This window comes from Pteropus medius, unplaced genomic scaffold, assembly GCF_902729225.1.
Source record: "Pteropus medius unplaced genomic scaffold, Ma_sr-lr_union100, whole genome shotgun sequence".
In the NCBI taxonomy this organism is placed as follows: domain Eukaryota; kingdom Metazoa; phylum Chordata; class Mammalia; order Chiroptera; family Pteropodidae; genus Pteropus; species Pteropus medius.
Window position 1 is genome coordinate 5194997 of NW_024342470.1, and position 12449 is coordinate 5207445.

Sequence of the window (12449 nt, forward strand, 5' to 3'; positions counted from 1 at the left end):
TCTTTTTATATAGTTTTGATATTTGAAACATGTAATAATTTATATATTCTAAGTAAATAAATAAAAAGCCTACAACTGTCATGTTCTAAATTGCACCATTTTATGGTTCTTTGGATTTGTTTAAATAAAGGAAACAGTAGATGTATACTACGTATGAAACAGCGTATTTAGTAGCAATGAAAAGGGTTTCTATATCACTCAAATTTATTTATCTCTTATTAAATACCTCCATCTAGAACAGTAAGCAGTGACCAATAAGTATCGCAGTGGGTTCCTGAAGAATAAGCTCAAGCCATTCTCCTTTGGTAAAATTACCACACTGCCAGTAGATGAGATATTCCTCAGCACTAAGTGAACTTTAGCAAAATATTTAGTGAGATTTTTCAAGCATGATGGAGGCATAGGGACTAGATGCTTGCATATAATTCAGGGACCCTTCGATAATAAGCTGGATTTTCATATATATTTTCTATGCTAATCCACATATCAGTCCTGCAAGATACAAGAGGTGTCTTTTATTATATAAAGGTAATCTCTTTTTAAAAAGTTGAAAAACTAGCTTAAAGGGATATTATTTGCCTAACATCACACAGCTAATAAATAAGCTAGGACTGAGATACATATCTCTACAGTCAAATTCCATGTTTTTTCCACCCTACTATATTGTCTCTCAAATTTAATACACAATCCATCAAAATGTTAAACCCAGAAAACAATGTTAGTGGTAGCATTCAAATCACTAAAAAACAGATGATAGATTCAAGTTTGGTTAGATAGGTTCTAAAAAACTAAATGGTTAACTATTTAAAGCAGTAGATCCTTTCCTTCCTTACATTTTATCTCCCCCAAATTCCATATTATTAAAAAAACTCAAAGTAAAAAACCATAAAAACCAAGAATGAAATGTAAGTGAAGAGTTATCTGACTCTCAGAAAAGAAAAGAGATTTCTAAGCCTCAGATTAAAGAAAAGCATTGTCAAGTCAAAGACTGTTACTGTGATAAACAGGAATATGCAGCCAGCCACTTTACACTAACATTCTCAACAAAGGCTAGTGAAAACTTCATCAGGAATCAGAATTACGACTGCAGACCAGCTTTCAAGAAGCATTAGATGTGACTATATAAAAATTCAAAACTACAAAAGATACAGGAAAAACTACTTTAAAAAATTTTACAGTACAAAGGATTTAAAGCTTAACTACATAAGCAATATTTATAAATTCACACTAAAAATCTGAAAATTATGATGGAAAACAAGTTCATAAGCTAGCAATTTACAAAAATACTAATGGCAGGAGAAAAAAATGGTGTAGATGATAGAGGCTCTGTTCATCCCTCTGGTGACCAAAATCAAAGTTGTGACAGAAACAAGGAGCAAACAGCAAGGAAAACTGCCTGGGATCTAGACAAACAAGCCCTACAACTAGGGAGAAATCTAAGAAATCCCCCTGCGATGGCAGAAGGTAGGACAGGGAGAGGTCTCAAGGCTGCCCTGAGCAGCTGAGTGGGACACAGGCTACTGCAGCCACAGCTGCAGCCGCAGACTTCTCTTAAAGGGGCCATGTTCGCACACGGACTTTCACAGTGACAGACCTGCTCACTCTGAGCACCAGTACCGGTTCAACGGCACAAGGGGCACCAGGGATTTACAAGGGGACACTGAGCTGTCGGAGTGAGAACTGAGGCCAGACTTACTCTGTACACAAGTGCTGGCAGTATCCACTGTTCCTCTCTTGAGCCCTCCCTTTTCCCAGTGTGTGGATGCAGAGCTGCCATAGTGGAGGTGTCATCAAACTAGTTAACAGAGGTCACCTCCCCCACCAAGCCACATCCAGGTATATCCTCAGCGAGTCAGGCGCTCCTTGCTGAGCAGCGCCTAGACACACTGGAGGCAGCTAGCCTTGGTTTCTGGTGTGGCCTTTTGAGGCAACCATAAGCACAGCATCTGTGGATTGCTTGCTGAATCTTAACAGGTGGTCCCAGAGGGGTAGAGGCTTGGGCTAAATTTGGCCTGTAGCTGAACTCCTCTCAGGACTGTGCCACTGGATACCTATTTCACAAATCCACACTACTAAGACCGGGAGACTTAGGAGCCTTGCTTAGTACATAGAAACAGACACGGAAAGGCAGCCCAAATGGGAAGACAAAGAAGCAGAAATCACATAAGAGAACAGGACAGAAGGGCTTGGCACAAAATATTTGACGGGATGAAAACCCAGGATCTTCAACCAAGAATACTTTATCCAGCAAAGCTATCATTTAGAGTCGAAGGACAGATAAAGAGCTTCCCAGACAAAAATAATCTAAAGGAATTTATCACCACCAAGCCAATATTACAGGAAATATTGGAGGGACTTCTTTAAGAAGAAAAAACATGTATCAAAAACAGGAATAAAGAATGGTAATAACTACATTACCATCAACATCTCAAATGGAAAAGAATTAAGGGCTCCAACCAAAAGACAGCATGGCTGATGGATAAGAAAACAAGACCCCTACATACGCTGCCTACAAGAGACTCACTTCAGATTAAAAGACACACACAGACTAAAAGGAAGGGGATGGAAAAAGATACTGCTCTGATGGACTTAGATGGTATTGCACTGAAGGAAATGGGTCGGATAGAGAAAGACATATCGCATGATTTCACATATGTGGAATCTAAAGAACAAAATCAATAACAAAAACGGAAATAAATTCATAGATACAGAGAATATTTAGAAGGATACTAGATGGGAGGGGAAGGTGGAAAATGGCAAAGGGATTAAGAGGTACAAATGGATAGTTGCAGAATAGACATGGAGATGTAGAGTGTAGCAGTGAGAAGATGGTTAATAATGTAATAAATATGTAAGAGGGAAGACAGGTACTAGATTTAGTGGGGTAATCACTTTGCGAGTTATGTGGATCTCCAATCACTATGCTATACAACTGAAACTGGTATATTATTGTATACCAACTATAATTGAAAAAAATACTCATTGAATTGTACAATGTAAATATGTGCAACTAATTGTCTATTATATATCAATAAAGGCAAGGTGTGAAAAAATAATACTAATGACCAAAAAAGAGGAAAAGAAAAAATAGTCAACCTCACTACCCAAGTTAAATTCTGAGGTGTTTAACCTATCAAACTGTCAAAGGTTTGTCGGTTTAATGATAACCGGTGATGGTGAAAGTACAAGGAAAATGGCTACTCAAGCCTGTGGGAATATAAATTGTAAAACCTGGAGGGTATAATACACTTTGACAAAAAACTCTCCCTTTTAAAATTTTATCCTAAGAACTATGTTCATCAAAGCATTTATGGTAAGAGGAAGAAGGAGAAGGGAAATGAAAGAGGGAGAGGGAGGGAAGAGGGAATGTTAATTTTTAAATCTAGTTATATTATTTAAATTTTCTTTTAATTTCCCAAAATAAAAATTTTAAGTCATTACACACAGAAATGAAAACAGAATAGAGTACTAAAATAAATACAAACGGAAGTTCTATTGTTTTCTTCACACGGCACAATGAACAAGTTTTTCATATGTTCCCAGAGGTTCATGCAACCCATTAGAGAGATCACTGGAATAAACCATTCAATCAGAAGACCTGTATTCCAGTCTCAGCTTTCCCACTACCAGCCTATATCTTTTATCAATATCAGGTAAGTTTAGTTTTTTCTTTCAAAAATTAAACTATTAGTGATTTTAAAGTACTTTCTGTATTACGGTTTTATAATTTCATTACTCTTGAATAACTAGACATTCTCTTTTAAAAGACCAATCGGGCAGTTTGAAACATTCAACAGGAAGGAAACAGTGTCCCACAGTTATCCATCTGATAGGAACTTCTTTAAGAAAACTCAAAATTAACAAATGAAGAGCCAAAAGGACAGAGCAGATTGTATTGCTTATTCTCTAGATGTGAGAAAAATCAAATTCAATCCTGAATTGTATAAAGCAAACTCTGAATGAAACAATTATCTTTAAAATAACTCAATCCTGAATTGTATAAAGCAAACTCTGAATGAAACAATTATCTTTAAAATAACTCAGCACTATTTGTATGACCATTCATGAATAAAAAAATTATAAAAACGTTCTGTTGCACAATTTTGCACCTGAGATTCTTCCGAAAGTATCTGAGCTTTAAAATTTATTTTTAAGATGACATTTCATGCAGTCTACAAATAGAAAATTCAGGATAATTTTCTACTCATCTGCTACTAGCAATGACAGAGATCTTAAAGAGAAATAATCCAAATAAATAAAAATAAGATGGCTTTATTTTTTAGAAGTAGGTAACAGTATCTCAACAGATTTTTTCAATGCCAGACTATCTCTCTCTTCGATCTATTCCCCCTTCCCTTCCCTTTTCTCTACTATTCCACCTGGCATTCAAATTACACGGAATGCAGGTTATCGGTTAATGGATGCCAATATGAAAAGCAAGAAAAAGAGCTTCCTATTGTTCAACATTGACTAGAATAGAGAAAAAAGTCTTTGTAATTTTCAGTGGAAGAGTCCTATTGGCAAGGCTGTAAACACTACAATTTGAATTTGATCCCTCCAAACTAGACAGCTGGCTATAAATGTAAATATACCTAATAGATGTGCTTCAAGGCCAGATGATATTTTCTAAGCATAAAGAACAAAGTTCTAACAAGTTATACTCATTTTACTATTTACATAGCACTTTTACATATTTTAGTTCATTTCATTCTTAATTCCTGACGATTGTGTTCTATTTCCATTTTTCATGTAAGGAAACGAAGGCTCAGAATTTAAGTAACTTTTATACCGTAAAGCTAAAAGTGGGCTTTAAATCCAGATCTAAATGATCCTAAATGAGGTATTCCAAGCAGAAAAGTATGACTACAATTTAAAATGAACTTAGAAAAGTGTTAGTCAGTTTCTAATTAAGTAGTACTTTAATCAGTGATTCATTATGACACTCACCCCCCCAAAACAAATATTAAATGTTAATTTCAGTTTGTGACCAAAAATACTAATAGATCACTCATTTCAGCTACAAAGATAAAAATTTAAACTACTAAGGGTAAAGATGCTTTTATTGGCAGATACCTTTTACCATCTTACTAATCTACAGAAATCTGTGACATAAGATCACATATTTGACATAAAATCTTTCCCCTTTTATGTTCAAGTTTCTATTTCAAATACAGTAGTCCCCATCTCCACGGTTTCGCTTTCACGGTTTCAGTTACCTCAGATCGACCCCCAATCCAAAATATTAAATGAAAAATTCCAGAAATAAACAATTTCTAAGTTTTAAATTGTACACCATTCTGAGTAGCGTGATGAAATCTCTCACCATCCTGCTCCGTGAATCAGTCCTCTGTCCAGTATATCCACACTGTATACACTACCTGCCCATTAGTCAGTCAGAAGCCTTCTCAGTTATCAGATGCACTGTAGCAGTATCGCAGGGCTTGTGTTCAAGTAAACTTACTATACTTAATAATGGCCCCAAAGTGCAAGAGTAGAGATGCTGGCAATTCAGATATGCCAAAAAGAAGCTGAAAAATGCTTTCTTTAAATGAAAAGGTGAACATTCTCCACTTATTAAGGAAAAAGAAAAAAACTGTATATTGAGTTTGCTAAGATCTATAGTAAGAATGAAGCTATCCATGAAATTGTTTAAAAGGAAAATGAAACTCTTGCTAGTTTTGCTGTCACACCTCACACTGCAAATTATGGCCACAGTGCATAATAAGTGCTTACTTAAAAGACAGAAAAGGCATTAAATTGTGAGTGGAAAACACAAACAGAAAATGTATCTGTCTGTCTGTGTTGGGTGTGTGTGTGTCTGTCTGTTTATTGTAGGGTTCAGTACTGCCCACAGTTTCAGATCCACTGGGGGTCTTGGAACATATCCCCCATAGATAAGGGGGGACTACTGTACTCAGCTCATTGTATTCCTACTGCCTACAACTAACATTTCCCAACCTCTTAATCCTCTCCCAGAGAACATCTTTGAATTGATTGCTTACCTTCCATCTCTGAGTTCTAGATAGCTACCTGTTTAGCAAGGTAGGTCTCAGTTCCAAGGATGCCAAATTAACCAGAGAAAAGCTATAGTAGGGGAAATGCAGCATTAGCTTGAATCCTTATAAACATTCTATCCAAAAGGATAAAAAATTTTAAAGTAGTTCTTCCTCCATTAATGAACATATACAACTATCTCTTCCTCTTTTACTATGGGTTCATAACCAACAAAGAAATAATAAAGGACTCAGACAGATGAAAATAAAAATATAGCTGAAACCAGTGACCAAAAAAGCTTCCTATTAACTTCAATTGTAAATTAAATTTACTCTGAACTGTAGATGTTCCATGTGCTTCTCCCTCACAGGGTCCAGCCTGCTAAGATAAATCTACCATACAGAGTAGAGGATGTATAGCCTAAGAATTGAGAGCTCCAAAAATAGAACTAGAAGAACAATGAGCAAAAGCATACTCAATTCTTCTCCTAGCCTCACTTAATCATCCTTTGTGAAGGCATTTGAGGGGTAGAAAGGAGGAACATTACTTATAAGAACTTCCTACTTTACAAGTCATGGTAGAAACATGCAAAGAGAAAGATAATGGCTCGGCCTCAATGAATATAATCTCCACAAATATACAACAGATACTTCAGAAAGTTTTAAAAAGTCTCAAGCAGGAACACCGTACAAAAATCATCTCCTCCTGTTTCACTTCCTATACCAGAGAGGAATTAGATGAAGAGATAGTAGACTAGCTTGACCTGAAAAGACTGGGCAAAAAGAAGAAAATCAGGTCTGCAAACTCCCAAAGCAGTCCTGATTAAAAACCAATATTCTTGTAGCCTTTGCATGAGTCATAAAAGTCATAAAAGGCAGAGCTCTCTGTAAAACTGCACAGTAGACAAAAGGGTATTTAACCATTTTATCCTCCTTTTCAAAATTCTTTCCCTCACCTACCCTCCTCTCTCACTCTTAACCCCACCGAAGACCCACACCTTGCCTTCTACATGCCAAAGTTCACTTCTTTCTTAGGTCTGACGGCTAAACTCCCATTCCCCACAGTACAACTAAGTATGAATTAGATATGATTAAAGCACTTCATGCTAACAGGTAAATGTGGGTTAATCCATCAGGGTTCAATTCTGCAAATTTCATTAAGCTCTACTATGTATAAGGTACTGTCTTTAATCTATGAATGTACCTATTCTTCTTACAAGCAAAACTAGTTCACTCAATCTTTTAATGGACAAGGTAAGAGGCATGTGAGTGCCTATTTCACATCACACTCTCTCCATCCCATTTTCTTCCATCCTATGACCCTTCCCCCTACTCCAAGAGCCAGGAAATAAAATCCAAGGAATCAATATTGCTTCCAGTAAAATTTGATGACTGTAAAGACAATGTGGGAGGGTACAGCAAATACTAAACATTCAAAACCAGAGCTGAGTTGTAGAGGATCTTTTGGATTTAATTTTACATATTAATTGAAAGTACAATAAAGGACTTCTCAATAAATTGATCTCCTACAAGTTACCTATAAACTAGCTTTGCTCAGAACCCTGAGTTATTAAGCCATAAATACTGAGAGGCTTTTTTTCTTCAGTTATTTCTAGTTAAAATGTTAATAACTACCAGTTCAATTTGCCCTACTGAATTTAAAGGCTATTAAAATTGGCTATTAAACTTATCTACTGTTTTCAATTAGACTTGACATTTTTCTCATGTACTCCTAGGTTTGAAATTTCAAACTAATTAGCATACTTGCTTTAAATCTTTTTTTTTTTCATTTGTAAAATTTATTAATTCTCACCTGTAAGAGGTTCTAAACTAAAGAGAAGAATACAACTACTGACAGGTTTGGGTTTGGTTTGGCCATGTGAAGTTATTTTTAGTTGTTTTAATTCATTGTCAATATCTTTAAGAATCAGGTGGCTGCAAACAAACCAACAAAAAAACCCCCTAGATTTCCTATGTTCTCTTGAGAAAGCTGAAGACTGGGCCCATATTCATGTAGGGCACTAATCAGGTAGACCTGAGAACTCGATGTCCCTCTTAGGTGAGGCATAAATTCTCTAGAGCATTTCACTCATTTTCATTTTTCATCTGCCTAGTACCTGAAGGCATATGAGTGCGCTATTCATAAACTATTTCTTTGAAAGGTGCAAAATAATTTCCAGATCACTTCCACACTTCAAGTCACCTAAATGCAAAAAAACACAAAACAGCCTACAGCAGCTTGCAACTTCAGTTAATAAGCCTTCTAAGCCTTCACAATGCTTAGAAGAGTGAGAAAAGAAAATTCAGACCTATAGAAGGGTGACAACAAAAGGTAAAAAGCTCATCCAAAAGCTTTTTAGGGAATGAAGAAAAAAAGGTGAAAGAACTCAAAAACATTTTTGAGACACTCAAAGCTTTCCTGATTGTACCATACATTGCTCCACAGACCTTCTCACCACACTCCATGCTTCAGAACTTCCCTTCCCACTTTCTCTTTACGTATAACAATAGCAGTTAGGTCATAAAACTGAGAAATGTTAGGAAAATTTATGCAACACATTTACATTTTCAAAAATAATTCTCACACACTTTTTTAACAGACAATCTATCAGCAAGTCCTTTCCCAAGTATTTTCTACTGCTTTCTGCTTTCTGTTCAAATGACAACTGCAGTCCTCAATTTCAATACTTGGACTTCAATCCCGGTTGGGCTCTCCATTACAAAAAAAAATTTGGCCCTATGGTTGTATTCCTTATTTCTACAAATATTCCAATTTTTACATTCTATTTCATTCAAAACGTATCACTAACCTCTCTGAATTTTAATCAGATTTATGTAGTTGAGGAAGGGGGAGGCTGTGCCCAATTGTCCAAATAAAGTCAATATACCATGCGGCTTCACTGATTGTTAATTTAAATAAAAAGCATCGAGACCCTTAAAGATAAAAAATGTAAATAATTTTATATGCTAAGTACACAAAGTGACAAACAGGTGAGACTCTATAGCACGTCTGGATTGGTGTCTTTTCATCATGGACTCAAAATATTGAGAAAGGAGAACGAATTCTCTGAAGACGGGGGAGGGTCACATTGCCCCCACATTAACGAAGTGATGCCTCACCTCCCTTCACCCCATTTCCCAGGATAAAGGGTGTTAGGAAACTTGCAACTGAAAAAGAAAATATAAGCCTTTCTATGCAAGTTTTGAGAAAACAAAGCTTTACCATACATGATACTGTTATAGCATAAAACCACACGCAGCGCATTATTAGGGTCTCCTCTTCGCCCAAACGGAGACTACCTGCCACCTTATCATCTATTGTGATGCGCCCTCCTCAGGATGTCGCTGCGTTAGCCCAGGGAGGACAGAAAAGGGGCGGGGCACGGGGTTACTCTGCCCTGGGAAGGAGGGATTAGGGTATCGCCTTCACCCCTGGGGAAAGGCCTCGGGACTCCCAACGCAAAAACAGCACCCTCGAACCCAAAACCCACTCCTGCCTCTCCGAACTTGACTGCCAATAGCTGGAGCCCAGAACCCCACCCACAGTCCCCTAGCAGGGTTCGAGACGCCCAGACCACTGCCACAGCAGCCCAGCTCTCAAGCCCGGATTCGCCTTCCTTCCCCTTCTTCCTTCGCCCCCGCCAAGCCCAGCCGCCGGTGCCGCCCCCACCGAGTTCCCCAGTTCCGTCCACTCACCCTCGAACCTGTAGTCCCCCTTGAGCGTCCACTGAGGGCCTAGTCAAAGGCCGAGGCCAGCGACACCTCCGCTTCCTCCTCAACTGGATCCCTCCAGAGCTGTCTGTAGTGGCAGCCACTCAAGCGGCCGCGGCTACCAGAGCCGCCCCGCAGGTTGCAGGCCGGCTCCTAAGCCTCTTCTCGCGAGAGTCCGCAGTCCGAAGAGACGAGGGTACCTATGTTCTCGCGAGAATGATAGCTCACCTCCCAGGAGTGGGCGGGGTGCAGAATGTGAGGGTAGTTGAACCAGGAGCAGCTTGGGGTGGGCGTTTAGCCTGGGGGCTGGCACCGCAGAGTGGAAGTTAGTCCTCATAGACCTCAGCTGGCGATCAACAGCGAATCTCAAGGCTGAGTGGCTGCGAGCAGTTATACCCCCAAAACATATGAACCCCACGTCTTTCCTTCGACTTCCTAGCACCGTTATAAAAAAGCGGACAGCGTTTCCAACCCAGAGTTGAAGAAATACCTGAGACCCTGAGTTTGCTCAGGAAAAGCGTTTCCCTTAATTGAGCAAACTGGGAAATCGCCTTTACCAGTTCAGCTGGAGGGTATTAATCGACCCAGTTCATGGCTGGCGGTCGTTGTTAGAGCCACCTTCTATTCCCTAACGTCCACAGCTGTTTGATTTTAAACGCTGGGTTGGCGGGAACTGTGTGCCAGCTGAAACTCCTACAGTTGGGCCGCCTGTCGAACGTCGATAGTAAACCGGATGGAGTATCATTTGTGAGTAGAAAGTCGCCAAGGAATAGTTTGTCGTGCAACTTTACTGACCCTACCATGTACCAAATGCTGAACTATACAAAGCGAAAAGGTAAAAGACGCGATCTCCGCCCTCGAAATTCACACCCGGGGAGCGAGACCCACCCCAAAACGGATAATCCCATATACTGTGGTGAAAGCCGAGTTCCCCGCCGTGAGCTGTGGGAACAGAAAGGGTGTAACCTGCTCCGCCTATCATGCTTCAGAAACCTCTACCAGGGAGTAACATTTGAGCTGAATCTTGAAGGATGAGTAAGAATTCCCTGGTTTTTAGGAGAGTGGGAGGAGCTTTGCAAGCAGATGAAGCAAAGAGAAAGAGGACTTTGAGTAATTTGGTATGAAAACAGATTTTCCGGCAAGAACCTTGTTGAAAAACTTTTAATCTGTGTTTGGTGCAGAGGAGAAAAAACTCTCAGGATCCCACATGTGATAACCAAAATGTTTCCAAAGCAATGTTTATGCTAAGATGAGCAGTTGAACATGAACTTAGGTACACCTAAGGACACTTAGGTATCAAAGACCTAAAGGAAACATAGGCTATTGTCACAGTATACCAAGTTATTATTATTGCCAACATTCTGCTAAATTGAAAATTGCCAATAATTTTTGAGAATTTCTAAGAAGAGGAGCAATCTAAACAGGAATTTTATACTACAGGCAATCTCATGGAGAAATTTCAAAAAAAATTCTCAGGTAACAAAAGAACAAAAACCTCGCCAATCTTGATTTATTATCAAATTTTTCTTCTGCAAGCTAAGATCAAGAGAGGTAATTCTATAGTCCAAGTTAAGGGTCAGTGAGGTCTGTCAAACAGGAATTATTTCCTGTATTGAAATCGAAGCCATCGTTTTCTTTAAAAGTCTCTGGTATTCTAGTACATAGTTTCCACCACTCTCCCTTTAGACACATTTTCATATTATTACCTATATTTATGTATACTATAGTTTCATTTGGCTCACCCCACTCTTCCTACGATTGAGCCTAACACTTAATAAAAAAAAAAGCAGTTATAACCCTGCTGTAGGCCAATCAGTTCTTCTGCTTAGCTTAATTCGCAAGTTCTAGCCCAAGTTCTAGGAATCTTTCAGGAAACATTGAAGGAATTATATCAGCAAAAGATTTCAGATGAAATGTGGGGACTTTGTTCCATGCCAGAATCCAGTCTATTTTACCTTACTTTGAAGGGCCTATGGTTCATTTCATTCTGTTATTCTTTAAAAAACAAATGAACAAAAACAAGAAAATCCAAATTTTACATATAAAAGCAAAAGTCCTAGAATAGCCAAAAGAATTATGAAAAAAAAAAATAATGAAGAACTTGTATTTCAAGATTTCAAAACTTACTACAATGCCACAAAAATCAAGGTGATGTGGGATTGGCATAGGGCTAAGCATATAGATCAATGGAGTAGAACTGAAAGTCCAGAAATAAAGCCTTACATTTATGGTCAATTGATTTTCAGCAAGTGTGCCAAGGTAGTTCAATGAGGAAAGGATAGTCTTCAAAAAAATAGTGCCTGACACATTCATATGCAAAACAAACAAAAAAACCTCTTAGATTCTTACCTCATGCACACCAAAAATGTAACCTTAAAAAGATTATAGGCCTAAATATAAAAACAAACTATAAATTGAGTAAAAGAAATTAAAGGAGAAAATCTTCATAACTTCGGATTATTTTCCAGACGTGACAACAAAAGCACATGTCATAAAAGAAAAAAAATTGATAAATTGGGCTTTTTTTTAATTAAAATTTTTTGAGCTTCAAAAGATTGCATTAAGAGAATAAAAAGATAACTCAATGACTGAGAGAAAATGTTTGCAAATCAGAATAAAGGACATGTTATATATAATATATAAAGAACTCTTACAACTCAGTAATAAATAAGACTAGCAACCCAATTAAAAAATGGTATAAGATTTGCATAGACATTTCTATGAAGGTTATGAATGACTAATAAG

The 12449-nt window shown here is 37.9% G+C and overlaps 1 protein-coding gene across 2 annotated transcripts in view; it reads right to left on the reverse strand.

The window, feature by feature from the left end:
- Positions 1–9889, reverse strand: part of BTBD10 (BTB domain containing 10) — a 65225-nt gene extending 55336 nt beyond the window's left edge. The window contains exon 1 of one of the 2 annotated variants that reach the window (XM_039863650.1): positions 9690–9889. The gene's annotated coding sequence lies outside the window, so the exon portion shown is untranslated. The remainder of the gene's footprint in view (positions 1–9689) is intronic. The other variant, XM_039863651.1, reaches the window with a different exon arrangement.
- Between the last annotated feature and the right edge of the window lie 2560 nt (positions 9890–12449).